The sequence below is a fragment of the Bombus flavifrons genome, chromosome 16 (genome assembly GCF_040668555.2).
Source record: "Bombus flavifrons isolate JBK064 chromosome 16, iyBomFlav1_principal, whole genome shotgun sequence".
NCBI classification, from domain to species: Eukaryota; Metazoa; Arthropoda; class Insecta; order Hymenoptera; family Apidae; genus Bombus; species Bombus flavifrons.
In genome coordinates, this window is record NC_138457.1 from 10,747,354 (window position 1) to 10,772,717 (window position 25,364).

The window sequence follows — 25,364 nt, forward strand, 5'->3', positions numbered from 1 at the left end:
ATAGTATTACGTTATAACGTATAACTTTATATAGTATTACGTTATAACGTATAACGTTATATAGTATTACGTTATAACGTATAACGTTATATAATATTACGTTATAACGTATAACGTTATATAGAATTACGTTATAACGTTATATAGTATCACCATATAACGTATAACGTTATATAGTATTACGTTATAACGTATAAAGTTATATAGTATTACGTTATGACGTATAACGTTATATAGTATTACGTTATAACGTATAACGTTATATAATAATACGTTATAACGTATAACGTTATATAGAATTACGTTATAACGTTATATAGTATCACCATATAACGTATAACGTTATATAGTATTATGTTATAACGTTATATAGTATCACCATATAACGTATAACGTTATATAGTATTACGCTATAACGTATAACGTTATATAGTATTACGTTATAACGTTATATAGTATCACCATATAAAGTATTACGTTATATAGTATTACGTTATGACGTATAACGTTATATAGTATTACGTTATGACGTATAACGTTATATAGTATTACCATATAACGTATAACGTTATATACTATTACGTTATAACGTTATATAGTATCACCATGTAACGTATAACCTTATTTAGTATTACGTTATAACGTATAACGTTATATAGTATTACGTTATAACGTATAACGTTATATAATATTACGTTATAACGTATAACGTTATATAGAATTACGTTATAACGTTATATAGTATCACCATATAACGTATAACGTTATATAGTATTATGTTATAACGTTATATAGTATCACCATATAACGTATAACGTTATATAGTATTACGCTATAACGTATAACGTTATATAGTATTACGTTATAACGTTATATAGTATCACCATATAAAGTATAACGTTATATAGTATTACGTTATAACGTATAAAGTTATATAGTATTACGTTATGACGTATAACGTTATATAGTATTACGTTATGACGTATAACGTTATATAGTATTACCATATAACGTATAACGTTATATAGTATTACGTTATAACGTATAACGTTATATAGTATTACGTTATAACGTATAACGTTATATAGTATTACGTTATAACGTATAACGTTATATAGTATTACGTTATGATGTATAACGTTATATAGTATTACCATATAACGTATAACGTTATGTAGTATTACGTTATAACGTATAACGTTATATAGTATTACCATATAACGTATAACGTTATATAGTATTACGTTATAACGTATAACGTTATATAGTATTACCATATAACGTATAACGTTATATAGTATTACGTTATAACGTATAACATTTTATAGTATTACGTTATAACGTATAACGTTATATAGTATCACCATGTAACGTATAACGTTATATAGTATTACGCTATAACGTACAACGTTATATAGTATTACGTTATAACGTTATATAGTATCACCATATAACGTATAACGTTATATAGTATTACGTTATAACGTATAACGTTATATAGTATTACGTTGTAACGTATAACGTTATATAGTATTACGTTGTGACGTATAACGTTATATAGTATTACATTATGACGTATAACGATATAGTATTATGTTATAACGTTATATAGTATCACCATATAACGTATAACGTTATATAGTATTACGCTATAACGTATAACGTTATATAGTATTACGTTATAACGTTATATAGTATCACCATATAAAGTATAACGTTATATAGTATTACGTTATAACGTATAACGTTATATAGTATTACGTTATAACGTATAACTTTATATAGTATTACGTTATAACGTATAACGTTATATAGTATTACGTTATAACGTATAACGTTATATAGTATTACGTTATAACGTATAACGTTATATAGTATTACGTTGGAACGTATAACGTTATATAGTATTACGTTGTGACGTATAACGTTATATAGTATTACATTATGACGTATAACGATATAGTATTATGTTATAACGTTATATAGTATCACCATATAACGTATAACGTTATATAGTATTACGCTATAACGTATAACGTTATATAGTATTACGTTATAACGTTATATAGTATCACCATATAAAGTATAACGTTATATAGTATTACGTTATAACGTATAACGTTATATAGTATTACGTTATAACGTATAACTTTATATAGTATTACGTTATAACGTATAACGTTATATAGTATTACGTTATAACGTTATATAGTATTACGTTATAACGTATAACGTTATATAGTATTACTTTATGACGTATAACGTTATATAGTATTACGTTGTAACGTTATATAGTATCACCATATAACGTATAACGTTATATAGTATTACGCTATAACGTATAACGTTATATAGTATTACGTCATAACGTTATATAGTATCACCATATAACGTATAACGTTATATAGTATTACGTTATAACGTATAACGTTATATAGTATTACGTTATAACGTATAACTTTATATAGTATTACGTTATAACGTATAACGTTATATAGTATTACGTTGTGACGTATAACGTTATATAGTATTACGTTGTGACGTATAACGTTATATAGTATTACATTATGAGGTATAACGTTATATAGTATTACCATATAACGTATAACGTTATATAGTATTACGTTATAACGTATAACGTTATATAGTATTACGTTATGACGTATAACGTTATATAGTATTACGTTATGATGTATAACGTTATATAGTATTACCATATAACGTATAACGTTATATAGTATTACGTTATAACGTATAACGTTATATAGTATTACGTTATGACGTATAACGTTATATAGTATTACGTTATGACGTATAACGTTATATAGTATTACCATATAACGTATAACGTTATATAGTATTACGTTATAACGTATAACGTTATATAGTATTACCATATAACGTATAACGTTATATAGTATTACGTTATAACGTATAACATTTTATAGTATTACGTTATAACGTATAACGTTATATAGTATCACCATGTAACGTATAACGTTATATAGTATTACGCTATAACGTACAACGTTATATAGTATTACGTTATAACGTTATATAGTATCACCATATAACGTATAACGTTATATAGTATTACGTTATAACGTATAACGTTATATAGTATTACGTTGTAACGTATAACGTTATATAGTATTACGTTGTGACGTATAACGTTATATAGTATTACATTATGACGTATAACGATATAGTATTATGTTATAACGTTATATAGTATCACCATATAACGTATAACGTTATATAGTATTACGCTATAACGTATAACGTTATATAGTATTACGTTATAACGTTATATAGTATCACCATATAAAGTATAACGTTATATAGTATTACGTTATAACGTATAACGTTATATAGTATTACGTTATAACGTATAACGTTATATAGTATTACGTTATAACGTATAACTTTATATAGTATTACGTTATAACGTATAACGTTATATAGAATTACGTTATAACGTTATATAGTATCACCATATAACGTATAACGTTATATAGTATTATGTTATAACGTTATATAGTATCACCATATAACGTATAACGTTATATAGTATTACGCTATAACGTATAACGTTATATAGTATTACGTTATAACGTTATATAGTATCACCATATAAAGTATAACGTTATATAGTATTACGTTATAACGTATAAAGTTATATAGTATTACGTTATGACGTATAACGTTATATAGTATTACGTTATGACGTATAACGTTATATAGTATTACCATATAACGTATAACGTTATATAGTATTACGCTATAACGTATAACGTTATATAGTATTACGTTATAACGTATAACGTTATATAGTATTACGTTATGACGTATAACGTTATATAGTATTACGTTATGATGTATAACGTTATATAGTATTACCATATAACGTATAACGTTATGTAGTATTACGTTATAACGTATAACGTTATATAGTATTACCATATAACGTATAACGTTATATAGTATTACGTTATAACGTATAACGTTATATAGTATTACCATATAACGTATAACGTTATATAGTATTACGTTATAACGTATAACATTTTATAGTATTACGTTATAACGTATAACGTTATATAGTATCACCATGTAACGTATAACGTTATATAGTATTACGCTATAACGTACAACGTTATATAGTATTACGTTATAACGTTATATAGTATCACCATATAACGTATAACGTTATATAGTATTACGTTATAACGTATAACGTTATATAGTATTACGTTGTAACGTATAACGTTATATAGTATTACGTTGTGACGTATAACGTTATATAGTATTACATTATGACGTATAACGATATAGTATTATGTTATAACGTTATATAGTATCACCATATAACGTATAACGTTATATAGTATTACGCTATAACGTATAACGTTATATAGTATTACGTTATAACGTTATATAGTATCACCATATAAAGTATAACGTTATATAGTATTACGTTATAACGTATAACGTTATATAGTATTACGTTATAACGTATAACTTTATATAGTATTACGTTATAACGTATAACGTTATATAGTATTACGTTATAACGTATAACGTTATATAGTATTACGTTATAACGTATAACGTTATATAGTATTACGTTATAACGTATAACGTTATATAGTATTACGTTGTAACGTTATATAGTATCACCATATAACGTATAACGTTATATAGTATTACGCTATAACGTATAACGTTATATAGTATTACGTCATAACGTTATATAGTATCACCATATAACGTATAACGTTATATAGTATTACGCTATAACGTATAACGTTATATAGTATTACGTTATAACGTTATATAGTATCACCATATAAAGTATAACGTTATATAGTATTACGTTATAACGTATAAAGTTATATAGTATTACGTTATGACGTATAACGTTATATAGTATTACGTTATGACGTATAACGTTATATAGTATTACCATATAACGTATAACGTTATATAGTATTACGTTATAACGTATAACGTTATATAGTATTACGTTATAACGTATAACGTTATATAGTATTACGTTATGACGTATAACGTTATATAGTATTACGTTATGATGTATAACGTTATATAGTATTACCATATAACGTATAACGTTATGTAGTATTACGTTATAACGTATAACGTTATATAGTATTACGTTATATCGTATAACGCTATATAGTATTACGTTATAACGTATAACGTTATATAGTATTACGTTATAACGTATAACGTTATATAGTATTACGTTGTGACGTATAACGTTATATAGTATTACGTTGTGACGTATAACGTTATATAGTATTACCATATAACGTATAACGTTATATAGTATTACGTTATAACGTATAACGTTATATTGTATTACGTTATGACGTATAACGTTATATAGTATTACGTTATGACGTATAACGTTATATAGTATTACCATATAACGTATAACGTTATATAGTATTACGTTATAACGTATAACGTTATATAGTATTACCATATAACGTATAACGTTATATAGTATTACGTTATAACGTATAACATTTTATAGTATTACGTTATAACGTATAACGTTATATAGTATCACCATGTAACGTATAACGTTATATAGTATTACGCTATAACGTACAACGTTATATAGTATTACGTTATAACGTTATATAGTATCACCATATAACGTATAACGTTATATAGTATTACGTTATAACGTATAACGTTATATAGTATTACGTTGTAACGTATAACGTTATATAGTATTACGTTGTGACGTATAACGTTATATAGTATTACATTATGACGTATAACGATATAGTATTATGTTATAACGTTATATAGTATCACCATATAACGTTATATAGTATTACGTTGTAACGTTATATAGTATCACCATATAACGTATAACGTTATATAGTATTACGCTATAACGTATAACGTTATATAGTATTACGTTATAACGTTATATAACGTTATATAGTATCACCATGTAACGTATAACGTTATATAGTATTACGTTATAACGTATAACGTTATATAGTATTACGTTATAACGTATAACTTTATATAGTATTACGTTATAACGTATGACGTTATATAGTATTACGTTATAACGTATAACGTTATATAGTATTACGTTATAACGTATAACGTTATATAGTATTACGTTATGACGTATAACCTTATATAGTATTACGTTATGATGTATAACGTTATATAGTATTACCATATAACGTATAACGTTATATAGTATTACGTTATAACGTATAACGTTATATAGTATTACGTTATAACGTATAACGTTATATAGTATTACGTTGTGACGTATAACGTTATATAGTATTACGTTATAACGTTATATAGTATCACCATATAACGTATAACGTTATGTAGTATTACGTTATAACGTATAACGTTATATAGTATTACGTTATATCGTATAACGCTATATAGTATTACGTTATAACGTATAACGTTATATAGTATTACGTTATAACGTATAACGTTATATAGTATTACGTTGTGACGTATAACGTTATATAGTATTACGTTGTGACGTATAACGTTATATAGTATTACATTATGAGGTATAACGTTATATAGTATTACCATATAACGTATAACGTTATATAGTATTACGTTATAACGTATAACGTTATATAGTATTACGTTATGACGTATAACGTTATATAGTATTACGTTATGATGTATAACGTTATATAGTATTACCATATAACGTATAACGTTATATAGTATTACGTTATAACGTATAACGTTATATAGTATTACGTTATGACGTATAACGTTATATAGTATTACGTTATGACGTATAACGTTATATAGTATTACCATATAACGTATAACGTTATATAGTATTACGTTATAACGTATAACGTTATATAGTATTACCATATAACGTATAACGTTATATAGTATTACGTTATAACGTATAACATTTTATAGTATTACGTTATAACGTATAACGTTATATAGTATCACCATGTAACGTATAACGTTATATAGTATTACGCTATAACGTACAACGTTATATAGTATTACGTTATAACGTTATATAGTATCACCATATAACGTATAACGTTATATAGTATTACGTTATAACGTATAACGTTATATAGTATTACGTTGTAACGTATAACGTTATATAGTATTACGTTGTGACGTATAACGTTATATAGTATTACATTATGACGTATAACGATATAGTATTATGTTATAACGTTATATAGTATCACCATATAACGTATAACGTTATATAGTATTACGCTATAACGTATAACGTTATATAGTATTACGTTATAACGTTATATAGTATCACCATATAAAGTATAACGTTATATAGTATTACGTTATAACGTATAACGTTATATAGTATTACGTTATAACGTATAACGTTATATAGTATTACGTTATAACGTATAACTTTATATAGTATTACGTTATAACGTATAACGTTATATAGTATTACGTTATAACGTTATATAGTATCACTATATAACGTATAACGTTATATAGTATTATGTTATAACGTTATATAGTATCACCATATAACGTATAACGTTATATAGTATTACGCTATAACGTATAACGTTATATAGTATTACGTTATAACGTTATATAGTATCACCATATAAAGTATTACGTTATATAGTATTACGTTATGACGTATAACGTTATATAGTATTACGTTATGACGTATAACGTTATATAGTATTACCATATAACGTATAACGTTATATACTATTACGTTATAACGTTATATAGTATCACCATGTAACGTATAACCTTATTTAGTATTACGTTATAACGTATAACGTTATATAGTATTACGTTATAACGTATAACGTTATATAATATTACGTTATAACGTATAACGTTATATAGAATTACGTTATAACGTTATATAGTATCACCATATAACGTATAACGTTATATAGTATTATGTTATAACGTTATATAGTATCACCATATAACGTATAACGTTATATAGTATTACGCTATAACGTATAACGTTATATAGTATTACGTTATAACGTTATATAGTATCACCATATAAAGTATAACGTTATATAGTATTACGTTATAACGTATAAAGTTATATAGTATTACGTTATGACGTATAACGTTATATAGTATTACGTTATGACGTATAACGTTATATAGTATTACCATATAACGTATAACGTTATATAGTATTACGTTATAACGTATAACGTTATATAGTATTACGTTATAACGTATAACGTTATATAGTATTACGTTATGACGTATAACGTTATATAGTATTACGTTATGATGTATAACGTTATATAGTATTACCATATAACGTATAACGTTATGTAGTATTACGTTATAACGTATAACGTTATATAGTATTACGTTATAACGTATAACATTTTATAGTATTACGTTATAACGTATAACGTTATATAGTATCACCATGTAACGTATAACGTTATATAGTATTACGCTATAACGTACAACGTTATATAGTATTACGTTATAACGTTATATAGTATCACCATATAACGTATAACGTTATATAGTATTACGTTATAACGTATAACGTTATATAGTATTACGTTGTAACGTATAACGTTATATAGTATTACGTTGTGACGTATAACGTTATATAGTATTACATTATGACGTATAACGATATAGTATTATGTTATAACGTTATATAGTATCACCATATAACGTATAACGTTATATAGTATTACGCTATAACGTATAACGTTATATAGTATTACGTTATAACGTTATATAGTATCACCATATAAAGTATAACGTTATATAGTATTACGTTATAACGTATAACGTTATATAGTATTACGTTATAACGTATAACGTTATATAGTATTACGTTATAACGTATAACTTTATATAGTATTACGTTATAACGTATAACGTTATATAGTATTACGTTATAACGTTATATAGTATCACTATATAACGTATAACGTTATATAGTATTATGTTATAACGTTATATAGTATCACCATATAACGTATAACGTTATATAGTATTACGCTATAACGTATAACGTTATATAGTATTACGTTATAACGTTATATAGTATCACCATATAAAGTATTACGTTATATAGTATTACGTTATGACGTATAACGTTATATAGTATTACGTTATGACGTATAACGTTATATAGTATTACCATATAACGTATAACGTTATATACTATTACGTTATAACGTTATATAGTATCACCATGTAACGTATAACCTTATTTAGTATTACGTTATAACGTATAACGTTATATAGTATTACGTTATAACGTATAACGTTATATAATATTACGTTATAACGTATAACGTTATATAGAATTACGTTATAACGTTATATAGTATCACCATATAACGTATAACGTTATATAGTATTATGTTATAACGTTATATAGTATCACCATATAACGTATAACGTTATATAGTATTACGCTATAACGTATAACGTTATATAGTATTACGTTATAACGTTATATAGTATCACCATATAAAGTATAACGTTATATAGTATTACGCTATAACGTATAACGTTATATAGTATTACGTTATAACGTTATATAGTATCACCATATAAAGTATTACGTTATATAGTATTACGTTATGACGTATAACGTTATATAGTATTACGTTATGACGTATAACGTTATATAGTATTACCATATAACGTATAACGTTATATACTATTACGTTAAAACGTTATATAGTATCACCATGTAACGTATAACCTTATTTAGTATTACGTTATAACGTATAACGTTATATAGTATTACGTTATAACGTATAACGTTATATAATATTACGTTATAACGTATAACGTTATATAGAATTACGTTATAACGTTATATAGTATCACCATATAACGTATAACGTTATATAGTATTATGTTATAACGTTATATAGTATCACCATATAACGTATAACGTTATATAGTATTACGCTATAACGTATAACGTTATATAGTATTACGTTATAACGTTATATAGTATCACCATATAAAGTATAACGTTATATAGTATTACGTTATAACGTATAAAGTTATATAGTATTACGTTATGACGTATAACGTTATATAGTATTACGTTATGACGTATAACGTTATATAGTATTACCATATAACGTATAACGTTATATAGTATTACGTTATAACGTATAACGTTATATAGTATTACGTTATAACGTATAACGTTATATAGTATTACGTTATGACGTATAACGTTATATAGTATTACGTTATGATGTATAACGTTATATAGTATTACCATATAACGTATAACGTTATGTAGTATTACGTTATAACGTATAACGTTATATAGTATTACCATATAACGTATAACGTTATATAGTATTACGTTATAACGTATAACGTTATATAGTATTACCATATAACGTATAACGTTATATAGTATTACGTTATAACGTATAACATTTTATAGTATTACGTTATAACGTATAACGTTATATAGTATCACCATGTAACGTATAACGTTATATAGTATTACGCTATAACGTACAACGTTATATAGTATTACGTTATAACGTTATATAGTATCACCATATAACGTATAACGTTATATAGTATTACGTTATAACGTATAACGTTATATAGTATTACGTTGTAACGTATAACGTTATATAGTATTACGTTGTGACGTATAACGTTATATAGTATTACATTATGACGTATAACGATATAGTATTATGTTATAACGTTATATAGTATCACCATATAACGTATAACGTTATATAGTATTACGCTATAACGTATAACGTTATATAGTATTACGTTATAACGTTATATAGTATCACCATATAAAGTATAACGTTATATAGTATTACGTTATAACGTATAACGTTATATAGTATTACGTTATAACGTATAACTTTATATAGTATTACGTTATAACGTATAACGTTATATAGTATTACGTTATAACGTATAACGTTATATAGTATTACGTTATAACGTATAACGTTATATAGTATTACGTTATAACGTATAACGTTATATAGTATTACGTTGTAACGTTATATAGTATCACCATATAACGTATAACGTTATATAGTATTACGCTATAACGTATAACGTTATATAGTATTACGTCATAACGTTATATAGTATCACCATATAACGTATAACGTTATATAGTATTACGCTATAACGTATAACGTTATATAGTATTACGTTATAACGTTATATAGTATCACCATATAAAGTATAACGTTATATAGTATTACGTTATAACGTATAAAGTTATATAGTATTACGTTATGACGTATAACGTTATATAGTATTACGTTATGACGTATAACGTTATATAGTATTACCATATAACGTATAACGTTATATAGTATTACGTTATAACGTATAACGTTATATAGTATTACGTTATAACGTATAACGTTATATAGTATTACGTTATGACGTATAACGTTATATAGTATTACGTTATGATGTATAACGTTATATAGTATTACCATATAACGTATAACGTTATGTAGTATTACGTTATAACGTATAACGTTATATATAGTATTACGTTATATCGTATAACGCTATATAGTATTACGTTATAACGTATAACGTTATATAGTATTACGTTATAACGTATAACGTTATATAGTATTACGTTGTGACGTATAACGTTATATAGTATTACGTTGTGACGTATAACGTTATATAGTATTACCATATAACGTATAACGTTATATAGTATTACGTTATAACGTATAACGTTATATTGTATTACGTTATGACGTATAACGTTATATAGTATTACGTTATGACGTATAACGTTATATAGTATTACCATATAACGTATAACGTTATATAGTATTACGTTATAACGTATAACGTTATATAGTATTACCATGTAACGTATAACGTTATATAGTATTACGCTATAACGTACAACGTTATATAGTATTACGTTATAACGTTATATAGTATCACCATATAACGTATAACGTTATATAGTATTACGTTATAACGTATAACGTTATATAGTATTACGTTGTAACGTATAACGTTATATAGTATTACGTTGTGACGTATAACGTTATATAGTATTCCATTATGACGTATAACGATATAGTATTATGTTATAACGTTACATAGTATCACCATATAACGTTATATAGTATTACGTTGTAACGTTATATAGTATCACCATATAACGTATAACGTTATATAGTATTACGCTATAACGTATAACGTTATATAGTATTACGTTATAACGTTATATAACGTTATATAGTATCACCATATAACGTATAACGTTATATAGTATTACGTTATAACGTATAACGTTATATAGTATTACGTTATAACGTATAACTTTATATAGTATTACGTTATAACGTTTGACGTTATATAGTATTACGTTATAACGTATAACGTTATATAGTATAGTATTACGTTATAACGTTATATAGTATCACCATATAACGTATAACGTTATAACGTTATATAGTATAGTATTAGGTTATAACGTATAACCTAATACGTTATATAGTATTACGTTATGACGTATAACGTTATATAGTATATAGTATATAGTATTACCATATAACGTATAACGTTATGTACTATTTCGTTATAACGTTATATTACGTAGTTGGGTTGGGTGGGGTTAGGTTAGGTTGGGGTTAGGTTGGGGTTAGGTTGGGGTTAGGTTGGGGTTAGGTTGGGGTTAGGTTGGGGTTAGGTTGGGGTTAGGTTGGGGTTAGGTTGGGGTTAGGTTGGGGTTAGGTTGGGGTTAGGTTGGGGTTAGGTTGGGGTTAGGTTGGGGTTAGGTTGGGGTTAGGTTGGGGTTAGGTTGGGGTTAGGTTGGGGTTAGGTTGGGGTTAGGTTGGGGTTAGGTTGGGGTTAGGTTGGGGTTAGGTTAGGTTGGGGTTAGGTTGGGGTTAGGTTGGGGTTAGGTTGGGGTTAGGTTGGGGTTAGGTTAGGGGTTAGGTTGGGGTTAGGTTGGGGTTAGGTTGGGGTTAGGTTGGGGTTAGGTTGGGGTTAGGTTGGGGTTAGGTTGGGGTTAGGTTGGGGTTAGGTTGGGGTTAGGTTGGGGTTAGGTTGGGGTTAGGTTGGGGTTAGGTTGGGGTTAGGTTGGGGTTAGGTTGGGGTTAGGTTGGGGTTAGGTTGGGGTTAGGTTAGGTTGGGGTTAGGTTGGGGTTAGGTTGGGGTTAGGTTGGGGTTAGGTTGGGGTTAGGTTGGGGTTAGGTTGGGGTTAGGTTGGGGTTAGGTTGGGGTTAGGTTGGGGTTAGGTTGGGGTTAGGTTGGGGTTAGGTTGGGGTTAGGTTGGGGTTAGGTTGGGGTTAGGTTGGGGTTAGGTTGGGGTTAGGTTGGGGTTAGGTTGGGGTTAGGTTAGGTTGGGGTTAGGTTGGGGTTAGGTTGGGGTTAGGTTGGGGTTAGGTTGGGGTTAGGTTGGGGTTAGGTTGGGGTTAGGTTGGGGTTAGGTTGGGGTTAGGTTGGGGTTAGGTTGGGGTTAGGTTGGGGTTAGGTTGGGGTTAGGTTGGGGTTAGGTTGGGGTTAGGTTGGGGTTAGGTTGGGGTTAGGTTGGGGTTAGGTTGGGGTTAGGTTGGGGTTAGGTTGGGGTTAGGTTGGGGTTAGGTTGGGGTTAGGTTGGGGTTAGGTTGGGGTTAGGTTGGGGTTAGGTTGGGGTTAGGTTGGGGTTAGGTTGGGGTTAGGTTGGGGTTAGGTTGGGTTAGGTTGGGGTTAGGTTAGGTTGGGGTTAGGTTGGGGTTAGGTTGGGGTTAGGTTGGGGTTAGGTTGGGGTTAGGTTGGGGTTAGGTTGGGGTTAGGTTGGGGTTAGGTTGGGGTTAGGTTGGGGTTAGGTTGGGGTTAGGTTGGGGTTAGGTTGGGGTTAGGTTGGGGTTAGGTTGGGGTTAGGTTGGGGTTAGGTTGGGGTTAGGTTGGGGTTAGGTTGGGGTTAGGTTGGGGTTAGGTTGGGGTTAGGTTGGGGTTAGGTTGGGGTTAGGTTGGGGTTAGGTTAGGTTGGGGTTAGGTTGGGGTTAGGTTGGGGTTAGGTTGGGGTTAGGTTGGGGTTAGGTTGGGGTTAGGTTGGGGTTAGGTTGGGTTAGGTTGGGGTTAGGTTGGGGTTAGGTTGGGGTTAGGTTAGGTTGGGGTTAGGTTGGGGTTAGGTTGGGGTTAGGTTGGGGTTAGGTTGGGGTTAGGTTGGGGTTAGGTTAGGTTGGGGTTAGGTTGGGGTTAGGTTGGGGTTAGGTTGGGGTTAGGTTGGGGTTAGGTTGGGGTTAGGTTGGGGTTAGGTTGGGGTTAGGTTGGGGTTAGGTTGGGGTTAGGTTGGGGTTAGGTTGGGGTTAGGTTGGGGGTTAGGTTGGGGTTAGGTTGGGGTTAGGTTGGGGTTAGGTTGGGGTTAGGTTAGGTTGGGGTTAGGTTGGGGGTTAGGTTAGGTTGGGGTTAGGTTGGGGTTAGGTTGGGGTTAGGTTGGGTTAGGTTGGGGTTAGGTTGGGGTTAGGTTGGGGTTAGGTTGGGGTTAGGTTGGGGTTAGGTTGGGGTTAGGTGGGGTTAGGTTGGGGTTAGGTTGGGGTTAGGTTGGGGTTAGGTTGGGGTTAGGTTGGGGTTAGGTTGGGGTTAGTTGGGGTTAGGTTGGGTTAGGTTGGGGTTAGGTTGGGGTTAGGTTGGGGTTAGGTTGGGGTTAGGTTGGGGTTAGGTTGGGGTTAGGTTGGGGTTAGGTTGGGGTTAGGTTGGGGTTAGGTTGGGGTTAGGTTGGGGTTAGGTTGGGGTTAGGTTGGGGTTAGGTTGGGGTTAGGTTGGGGTTAGGTTGGGTTAGGTTGGGGTTAGGTTGGGGTTAGGTTGGGGTTAGGTTGGGGTTAGGTTGGGGTTAGGTTGGGGTTAGGTTGGGGTTAGGTTGGGGTTAGGTTGGGGTTAGGTTGGGGTTAGGTTGGGGTTAGGTTGGGGTTAGGTTGGGGTTAGGTTGGGGTTAGGTTGGGGTTAGGTTGGGTTAGGTTGGGGTTAGGTTGGGGTTAGGTTGGGTTAGGTTGGGGTTAGGTTGGGGTTAGGTTGGGGTTAGGTTGGGGTTAGGTTGGGGTTAGGTTGGGGTTAGGTTGGGGTTAGGTTGGGGTTAGGTTGGGGTTAGGTTGGGGTTAGGTTGGGGTTAGGTTGGGGTTAGGTTGGGGTTAGGTTGGGGTTAGGTTGGGGTTAGGTTGGGGTTAGGTTGGGGTTAGGTTGGGGGTTAGGTTGGGGTTAGGTTGGGGTTAGGTTGGGGTTAGGTTGGGGTTAGGTTGGGGTTAGGTTGGGGTTAGGTTGGGGTTAGGTTGGGGTTAGGTTGGGGTTAGGTTGGGGTTAGGTTGGGGTTAGGTTGGGGTTAGGTTGGGTTAGGTTGGGGTTAGGTTGGGGTTAGGTTGGGGTTAGGTTAGGTTGGGGTTAGGTTGGGGTTAGGTTAGGTTAGGTTGGGGTTAGGTTGGGGTTAGGTTGGGGTTAGGTTGGGGTTAGGTTGGGGTTAGGTTGGGGTTAGGTTGGGGTTAGGTTGGGGTTAGGTTGGGGTTAGGTTGGGGTTAGGTTGGGGTTAGGTTGGGGTTAGGTTGGGGTTAGGTTGGGGTTAGGTTGGGGTTAGGTTGGGGTTAGGTTGGGGTTAGGTTGGGGTTAGGTTGGGGTTAGGTTGGGGTTAGGTTGGGGTTAGGTTGGGGTTAGGTTGGGGTTAGGTTGGGGTTAGGTTGGGGTTAGTTAGGTTGGGGTTAGGTTGGGGTTAGGTTGGGGTTAGGTTGGGGTTAGGTTGGGGTTAGGTTGGGGTTAGGTTGGGGTTAGGTTGGGGTTAGGTTGGGGTTAGGTTGGGGTTAGGTTGGGGTTAGGTTGGGGTAGGTTGGGGTTAGGTTGGGGTTAGGTAGGTTGGGGTTAGGTTGGGGTTAGGTTGGGGTTAGGTTGGGGTTAGGTTGGGGTTAGGTTGGGGTTAGGTTGGGGTTAGGTTGGGGTTAGGTTGGGTTAGGTTGGGGTTAGGTTGGGGTTAGGTTGGGGTTAGGTTGGGGTTAGGTGGGTTAGGTTGGGGTTAGGTTGGGGTTAGGTTGGGGTTAGGTTGGGGTTAGGTTGGGGTTAGGTTGGGGTTAGGTTGGGGTTAGGTTGGGGTTAGGTTGGGGTTAGGTTGGGGTTAGGTTGGGGTTAGGTTGGGGTTAGGTTGGGGTTAGGTTGGGGTTAGGTTGGGGTTAGGTTGGGGTTAGGTTGGGGTTAGGTTGGGGTTAGGTTGGGGTTAGGTTGGGGTTAGGTTGGGGTTAGGTTGGGGTTAGGTTGGGGTTAGGTTAGGTTGGGGTTAGGTTGGGGTTAGGTTGGGGTTAGGTTGGGGTTAGGTTGGGGTTAGGTTGGGGTTAGGTTGGGGTTAGGTTGGGGTTAGGTTGGGGTTAGGTTGGGGTTAGGTTAGGTTGGGGTTAGGTTGGGGTTAGGTTGGGGTTAGGTTGGGGTTAGGTTGGGGTTAGGTTGGGGTTAGGTTGGGGTTAGGTTGGGGTTAGGTTGGGGTTAGGTTGGGGTTAGGTTAGGTTGGGGTTAGGTTGGGGTTAGGTTGGGGTTAGGTTGGGGTTAGGTTGGGGTTAGGTTAGGTTGGGGTTAGGTTGGGGTTAGGTTGGGGTTAGGTTGGGGTTAGGTTGGGGTTAGGTTGGGGTTAGGTTGGGGTTAGGTTGGGGTTAGGTTGGGGTTAGGTTGGGGTTAGGTTGGGGTTAGGTTGGGGTTAGGTTGGGGTTAGGTTGGGGTTAGGTTGGGGTTAGGTTGGGGTTAGGTTGGGGTTAGGTTGGGGTTAGGTTGGGGTTAGGTTGGGGTTAGGTTGGGGTTAGGTTGGGGTTAGGTTGGGGTTAGGTTGGGGTTAGGTTGGGGTTAGGTTGGGGTTAGGTTGGGGTTAGGTTGGGGTTAGGTTGGGGTTAGGTTGGGGTTAGGTTGGGGTTAGGTTGGGGTTAGGTTGGGGTTAGGTTGGGGTTAGGTTGGGGTTAGGTTGGGGTTAGGTTGGGGTTAGGTTGGGGTTAGGTTAGGTTGGGGTTAGGTTGGGGTTAGGTTGGGGTTAGGTTGGGGTTAGGTTGGGGTTAGGTTGGGGTTAGGTTAGGTTAGGTTGGGGTTAGGTTGGGGTTAGGTTGGGGTTAGGTTGGGGAGCACGAGGCGGGTATGGGTTCTCAGGTCGTAGGACCACGCCCTGGGAAACCCCGATGGATCTGATGTTCTCCTATAGTCGGGTGGCGGCTGGTCGGTGCCTTTGGTACCCGTCGGTTCGCTGATCCGGTGCGGAGAACTTCGGAGAAGTTGGTGGGCCCATATCTGCCAAGACCACTCACCTCACCTTCTCGTGGGGCTCCCCGTCACCCTGCACCGGCCTTGACCGGGGTAGGGTGCGAAAGAGTGAGTGGCACCAGGATGCAGATTTGTTGACGACCCGGCGACCAAACAAACAAACCAAACATGGAAGATAAGAAACTAGGTAAAAACGTTTACGGTGCAGGGGAGGGAGACCCCAGTACCGGCGCAGTCGTGGGTAGTCAAGTGGGCCCCGCTGCGTCGTCATCTCACGACCACGGCCGTTCGAGGGTGGACCGCCAGGCCCCCGGACGTGTTTCTGCGTCTGGCGAAGACAACGGGATGGAGATGGCGGAGGAATCTCCAAGGAGGAGGAGCACGAGGAGCTCGCTCAGGAGCACGGACAGGTCGGAGTACGCTTTTCTCGCTCCGCCCCTGGTCGACTATGCCACGTCATCGGTGGCAGTAGGGCCGCGGACGCGAGTAAGGTCCGACGACGAGGAGTCCGTCGCCTCGATCTCGTCGCGTTCGTCGCTGGCCTCTGCGACGTCCAGGGGTAAGAAGAGGAGGGTCGCCATTACGACCCCGGACGTGCCCGTGCCCGAGGAACTGGACATCCTCGTAAGGACGAGCTCGCCCGCGGAGGTCAGCGCGGAGGTGACGATGCGCATCTCCGAAATCATGAGGGTTGCGACGATATCGTCCAACCTGAAAGGAACGTGCATAAAGGCACTAAAAGACGCGGCGAGCTATCTCACCGCCGCCTGGAAGCACGAGTCCTGCAGGAGAAGGACCGGACAGGCGCGCGACAGCGACGTCGTAGACACGAGGCTGTCCGCGGTGGAGCAAGAGAACGCAGCCCTTCGCCAACAGCTGGCGATATTGACTGCTCGCGTTCAGGAGTGTCCGCGATGCACCGGCCCACTGTGCGAGTATGGCCGTCCTCCGCGGGAAGACAACAGCGACAGGGCACGCCTAGATGCCCTGGAGAAGGAGGTCCGGGAGCTCAGACCCTCCATCGTCAGGGACATCGAGGAGCTGCTCGGGAAACAACGACCGCGGACCCCCGACGCGCGTCGAGGCGCGGACCGCCCCGCCACTCTACGTACCCCCCAAACTGCGTCGCTCCCGAGGGAGCAGGAGGGTGGCGAGTCGTGGACGGTGGTGGAGTCGAGGGGGAAGAAACAACGGAAGAAGCGGAAGAAGACAGCCGCCGCCGCCGCCGCCGCCGCCGCCGCTGGAGTCGAGACGGCGAGAAACGGGGCGACCGTGGCTCCGCCGGCGACGAGCGGACGCCAGCGGCTACCGCAGACCAGGACGACAGGCGCGCCGAAACCGAGCGCCGCCGCAGCGAAGAGAGGACCGCCGCAGGCACCCAAGACGGTCACGCTCCCTCGAGCACCGCGAACATCCGCGGTGACTCTGACGTTGAACGAGGGAGCCAGGATGTCGTACGCCGACGTGCTGGAGGCAGCCAGAGCGAAGGTCCCGCTCTCGGAGGTGGGTGTGGAGTCCGTCGACATGAGGAAGGCGATGACGGGCGCCATAATCATCAGAGTCCCTGGGGACAGGGACAGGGGAAAGGCGACACTGCTGGCGACGCGTCTGGCCGAGGCGCTGGATCCGACGGCGGTGAGAGTCGCCACACCAACCAGGATGGCCGAGCTCCAAGTGACCGGGATCGACATCTCGGTCAAAAAGGACGAACTGCGGCGAGCTTTGGCCTCGGCCGCAGGATGCGGCTGCGCCGAGATGCACATCGGAGAGATCGGCGCCACCAGGGGCGGCCTCGGGTCCGTGTGGATCAAATGCCCGGTGGCAGGAGCCCGCAAACTAGCCCAGGCGGGGAAAATCGCCCTGGGTTGGTCGACAGCCAGGATCAGAGCGATCCCGAAGCGGCCCCTCCAGTGCTTCAAGTGCCTGGAGCTGGGGCACGTGCGCGCAACGTGCGTGTCCGGCGTGGATCGCGGGCATCTGTGCTACAGGTGCGGCGGTAGCGGACATCGAGCCAGAGGCTGTCCGGCCTCTGCTCCCAAGTGCCCTCTGTGCGAGTCGCTCGGGGCACCCGCCAACCACAGGATGGGCGGGGCGGCCTGCGCGCCCCCGAAGACCAAGAAGAAGAGGAGACTAATCCGCGAGCCAGCGGCGGAAAAGAGTCCAGGAAGCGCCGCGAAAGCAGCAGCGGCGGATGGTCGGGAGGAGGCCATGGAGGTGACCGCGTAATTCGAGCGCCTCCTCCAATGCAACCTCGGTAGGTCGAGAAGAGCGCAAGATCTGCTCTCTCAGACCATCCGAGAGAACGAGGTCGCCCTCGCGGCGGTGGCCGAGCCGTACCGCGTTCCCGACGTTCCCAACTGGATCGCGGACCTGGACGGAGCCACGGCGATAACTTGGACGTCAGCCTCGAGCGCCCCCGGCGTTCCGCTCGATCGCGGCCGCGGCTTCGTCGCGGTCGAGTGGGCTAGGATAGCGGTGGTGGCCGTCTACGTCTCCCCCAACATCGGCCTGGATGCGTACGGGGACTTTCTGGACAGGGTCGGCGAGTGCGTCAGGAGATGCCTTCCCCGCCAGGCGCTCGTCCTCGGGGACTTTAACGCCCATTCCACGCAATGGGGAAACCCCGGTACCAACTCTCGGGGAAGGATGCTCACCGACTGGGCCGCGGGTCTCGGGCTCGTGCTGGCGAACAGAGGCTCGGCGAGCACCTGCGTGGCATGGAGAGGGTCCTCCGTGGTCGACGTCACGTGGACTACCCCGGAGCTGTTCAGGCGGATCCACGACTGGAGAGTGGCCGAGGGGATGGAAACGCTGTCCGACCACCTCTACATACTGATGGAGGTGGCCCCCGAGACTGCACAGGCCGACAACGACGACGACGCCCGACGACGAGGAGAGAATCGATCCCGCCCACCACCGCGATGGCGGCTCAAGGAGAGGGACAAGGACCTGCTGCGGGCGGCGGCCACCGTCTCCGCCTGGAGTTGGGACGCCCGACGGACAACAGGAGCAACATCATCGTTGGAAAGCGTCGACGAGGAGGCGGAAGAACTTCGCCGACGCATGAGCGCGGCGTGCGACGCCTCGATGCCGCGCTCCGTCCCGGGCGGTAGACGCGATCGCCGCGTGTACTGGTGGACACCGGAGATCGCGGAGCTGCGAGCGAGCTGCGTCCGAGCCCGCAGAAGATTCCTGAGGGCCCGCCGTCGCAGGCTGACGCGCGACGAAGAGGAGATCTCCAGCTGCTACGAGGCGTACAGAGAGGCGAGACGCACTCTTCAGCGGGAGATCAAGATCGCGAAAGCTCGGTGCTGGGCTGAGCTGGTCGAGGCGGTCGAATCCGATCCGTGGGGGCGGCCGTACAAGATAGCGACGAAGAAGCTGCGACCTACGGCGCCCCCGCTGACCGCGAACATGGACCCGGTGCTGCTGAACAAGGTCATCGGTACTCTGTTCCCACCGGAAGACAGGGACGCGGGACGATCAGCGCCATCCTCCTACTTCGGCGGCGACGACGACGACGAGGAGGCGGTGACGACGACGACGGAGTGGAGCGAAGAGCTCGGAGTCACCGAAGAGGAGCTCTTCGAAGCCACGAGGAGGATGGCATCCCGCGACGTGGCACCGGGTCCGGACGGAATCCCAGGCCGAGTGTGGGCGGAGACGATCGACGCCATGGCTCCCCGCCTGCGACACCTGTACACCAGATGCCTGAGGGAGGGTGCCTACCCCCGGACGTGGCGGACGGCGAGATTGGTTCTGCTGCGGAAAGAGGATCGTCCGCCGGACTCGCCGTCCGCGTACAGGCCTATATGCCTGCTCGACGAGGTGGGGAAGCTGTTCGAGCGAATCATCGCCGCCCGTCTGGAGGCTCACATGACGGAGAGGACGCCCGGATGGCACGAAAGCCAGTACGGATTTCGCCGAGGCCGCTCGACGGTGGACGCGGTGAGGCGAGTCCGATCCATGGCCGAGGACACGGTCGCTCGCCAGGGGGTGGGATTGGCGGTATCGCTGGACGTCACGAACGCCTTCAACTCCATCCCTTGGACCAGGATAGTGGAAGCCCTGCGATACTTCGAGGTTCCGGCCTATCTCGCCGGGGTGATCCGGGCGTACCTGAGCGACCGGTGGATCCTGTACAGCGGGAAGGACGGGGAAGAGAGAAGACGCGTCGAGCGCGGCGTGCCACAGGGCTCGGTCCTGGGACCCATACTGTGGATCACGGCCTACGACTCGGTCCTCCGATGCCCCGTGCCCCCGGGCGCGGGCCTGGTCTGCTACGCCGACGACACGCTGGTTCTGGCCGGGGGACGATGGTGGAACGAGGCGGTGAACAACGCGGAGAACGCCGTGGCATGCGCGGTACGCGCCATTCGGACGCTCGGGCTGAGAGTGTCGCCGGCCAAATCCGAGGCCCTCTGGTTCTTCGACCAACGCCGCAGAGGAACTCCTCCTCCCGACCTCTCCGTGACCATCGACGGAGAAGAGGTGCCGGTGAGACGCCAGATGAGATACCTGGGTCTCACCATCGACAGCGGATGGACGTTCGGACCGCACTTCGAGCTCCTGGTCCCCAGGGTGACAGCCGCGGCCAACGCCTTGTGCGGCCTCCTACCGAACATCGGCGGAGCAGGACTGGGAGTCCGCCGACTCTACGAGGGAGTGGTCCGGTCCCGAGTCCTCTACGGGGCTCCCGTCTGGGCCGAAGATCTGGCGGCGAGTCGTCGCAGCCTGGTCCTGGTGAGAAGATTGCAACGGACGATCGCCATCCGCATCGCCAGAGGATACAGGACGGTGTCCTACGCGTCGGCGACCGTGCTGGCGGCGTCCCCGCCGTTCGAGCTGCAGGCCCTCGCGCTCCGAAGGGTGTACGAACACCTGAGAGGTCCGAGCTCGGACAGGCGCTCGACGTCGACGCCACCGTCCAACAGCCAGACGGTCCGATGCATTCGGGAGGAGACGAAGTCGGAGATCTGGGAGCGATGGCGCTCTCAGCTGGTGGAGGAGGACGCTGTTCGACCACATCGCGCCGTTCGCGCCGTGCTTCCGAACTGGGACGCCTGGAGAGAACACGGCGGGGTCCCGCTAACCTTCAGGACGACGCAGGTGCTCACCGGCCACGGAGTATTCGGCGAGTACCTGCTCAGGATTCGGCGGGAGGTGACGTCCATCTGTCACCACTGCGAGGAAGAGGAGGACACGGCGCAGCACACGCTGGAGCACTGCCCGGCGTGGGCAGAACCGCGACGCGTCCTGCGGCTCGACATCGGCGAGAGATTAGCCCCAGAAGCGGTCGTCGAGGCGATGCTCAGAGGGCGCCAGGAGTTCGTCGCCGTCCGCACGTACTGCGAGCAAGTGATGCTCGCGAAGGAGCGGGCGAGAAAGATCGCGCCATCCCTCGAGGACGTCGCAGCAGCATCAGAGAAACACCAGACGCCACGAAGGCGCGGCGCAGCCGCCGCCTTAGGAGCGTGAGAACAGGATCGAGGCGTTAGGGGGCGTGGTCCCCCCCTAACGGACCAAACAAGAACAGGACGTCTCCCTTCAAGATCTACAGGGAGAAAGACGACAGGGGGCACCCCGGTAGTACTTCGCAAGAGAGCCCGGGTGTCCCTCGACCAAACGTCAGGACAGGCCACCGTGGAGTTTTAGTCGGTAAGAGTCCGACACTACCCGCGGCTGTGAAACAGCGGCGGGTGTCCATGAGGATTTCTCCACGTAAAAAAAAAAAAAAAAAAAAAGGTTGGGGTTAGGTTGGGGTTAGGTTGGGGTTAGGTTGGGGTTAGGTTGGGGTTAGGTTGGGGTTAGGTTGGGGTTAGGTTGGGGTTAGGTTGGGGTTAGGTTGGGGTTAGGTTGGGGTTAGGTTGGGGTTAGGTTGGGGTTAGGTTGGGGTTAGGTTGGGGTTAGGTTGGGGTTAGGTTGGGGTTAGGTTGGGGTTAGGTTGGGGTTAGGTTGGGGTTAGGTTGGGGTTAGGTTAGGTTGGGGTTAGGTTGGGGTTAGGTTGGGGTTAGGTTGGGGTTAGGTTGGGGTTAGGTTGGGGTTAGGTTGGGGTTAGGTTGGGGTTAGGTTGGGGTTAGGTTGGGGTTAGGTTAGGTTGGGGTTAGGTTGGGGTTAGGTTGGGGTTAGGTTGGGGTTAGGTTGGGGTTAGGTTGGGGTTAGGTCCCCTCCGCGCCGAGTCCACCTCGAGTTATGCAATTATAACTAACGGCGCGATGCGCGGCCACCGCGCATCGCGCCACCTCCGCCGGGCCGCCGTGCAAGACCTCCTGGTTCCCCGACCAGGCGATTTAGCGGCACCGTGGCGCCGAAGCGGCCGACGCCTAAGACACACCTGACGGCGAAGCGGTCCGAGCTCGCCTGGAAGTGGCGTGCCCCCCCCACACCCCGCCGCCGTCCGCCTACCCTTTCGGGATGGGAATTCCGTTCTCTCTCTCGCTATCCGCCAACTCCTTCCGCAACGTCACCTGCTCGCAGAATGTGGCGACCTCCTTCCAACTCCTCTCGTTCGCCAGCAGCGTACCAAACACCGCCGGCGGAGAGATGTCTCCCCCTATCTCAGAATCGAGAGCGCTGCGAGGCAACGCCCACGAAAGACAGTGCTCCAGCGTGTGTTGCGCCGAGTCCACGCCCCCGTTGCAATGCTGCCACCGCGCATCGCGCCATCCCCGACGGGCCGCCATGCAAGACCTCCTGGTTCCCCGACCAGGCGATTCAGCGGCACCGTGGCGCCGAAGCGGCCGACGCGTAAGACCCACCTGACGGCGAAGCGGTCCGAGCTCGCCTGGAAGTGGCGTGCCCACGCCCCCCGCCCCCACCCCGCCGCCGTCCGCCTATCCTTTCGGGGTTAGGTTGGGGTTAGGTTGGGGTTAGGTTGGGGTTAGGTTGGGGTTAGGTTGGGGTTAGGTTGGGGTTAGGTTGGGGTTAGGTTGGGGTTAGGTTGGGGTTAGGTTGGGGTTAGGTTGGGGTTAGGTTGGGGTTAGGTTGGGGTTAGGTTGGGGTTAGGTTGGGGTTAGGTTGGGGTTAGGTTGGGGTTAGGTTGGGGTTAGGTTGGGGTTAGGTTGGGGTTAGGTTGGGGTTAGGTTGGGGTTAGGTTGGGGTTAGGTTGGGGTTAGGTTAGGTTGGGGTTAGGTTGGGGTTAGGTTGGGGTTAGGTTGGGGTTAGGTTAGGTTGGGGTTAGGTTGGGGTTAGGTTGGGGTTAGGTTGGGGTTAGGTTGGGGTTAGGTTGGGGTTAGGTTAGGTTGGGGTTAGGTTGGGGTTAGGTTGGGGTTAGGTTGGGGTTAGGTTGGGGTTAGGTTGGGGTTAGGTTGGGGTTAGGTTGGGGTTAGGTTGGGGTTAGGTTGGGGTTAGGTTGGGGTTAGGTTAGGTTGGGGTTAGGTTGGGGTTAGGTTGGGGTTAGGTTGGGGTTAGGTTGGGGTTAGGTTAGGTTGGGGTTAGGTTGGGGTTAGGTTGGGGTTAGGTTGGGGTTAGGTTGGGGTTAGGTTAGGTTAGGTTGGGGTTAGGTTGGGGTTAGGTTGGGGTTAGGTTGGGGTTAGGTTGGGGTTAGGTTGGGGTTAGGTTGGGGTTAGGTTGGGGTTAGGTTGGGGTTAGGTTGGGGTTAGGTTGGGGTTAGGTTGGGGTTAGGTTGGGGTTAGGTTGGGGTTAGGTTGGGGTTAGGTTGGGGTTAGGTTGGGGTTAGGTTGGGGTTAGGTTGGGGTTAGGTTGGGGTTAGGTTGGGGTTAGGTTAGGTTGGGGTTAGGTTGGGGTTAGGTTAGGTTGGGGTTAGGTTGGGGTTAGGTTGGGGTTAGGTTGGGGTTAGGTTGGGGTTAGGTTGGGGTTAGGTTGGGGTTAGGTTGGGGTTAGGTTGGGGTTAGGTTGGGGTTAGGTTGGGGTTAGGTTGGGGTTAGGTTGGGGTTAGGTTGGGGTTAGGTTGGGGTTAGGTTGGGGTTAGGTTGGGGTTAGGTTGGGGTTAGGTTGGGGTTAGGTTGGGGTTAGGTTGGGGTTAGGTTGGGGTTAGGTTGGGGTTAGGTTGGGGTTAGGTTGGGGTTAGGTTGGGGTTAGGTTGGGGTTAGGTTGGGGTTAGGTTGGGGTTAGGTTGGGGTTAGGTTGGGGTTAGGTTGGGGTTAGGTTGG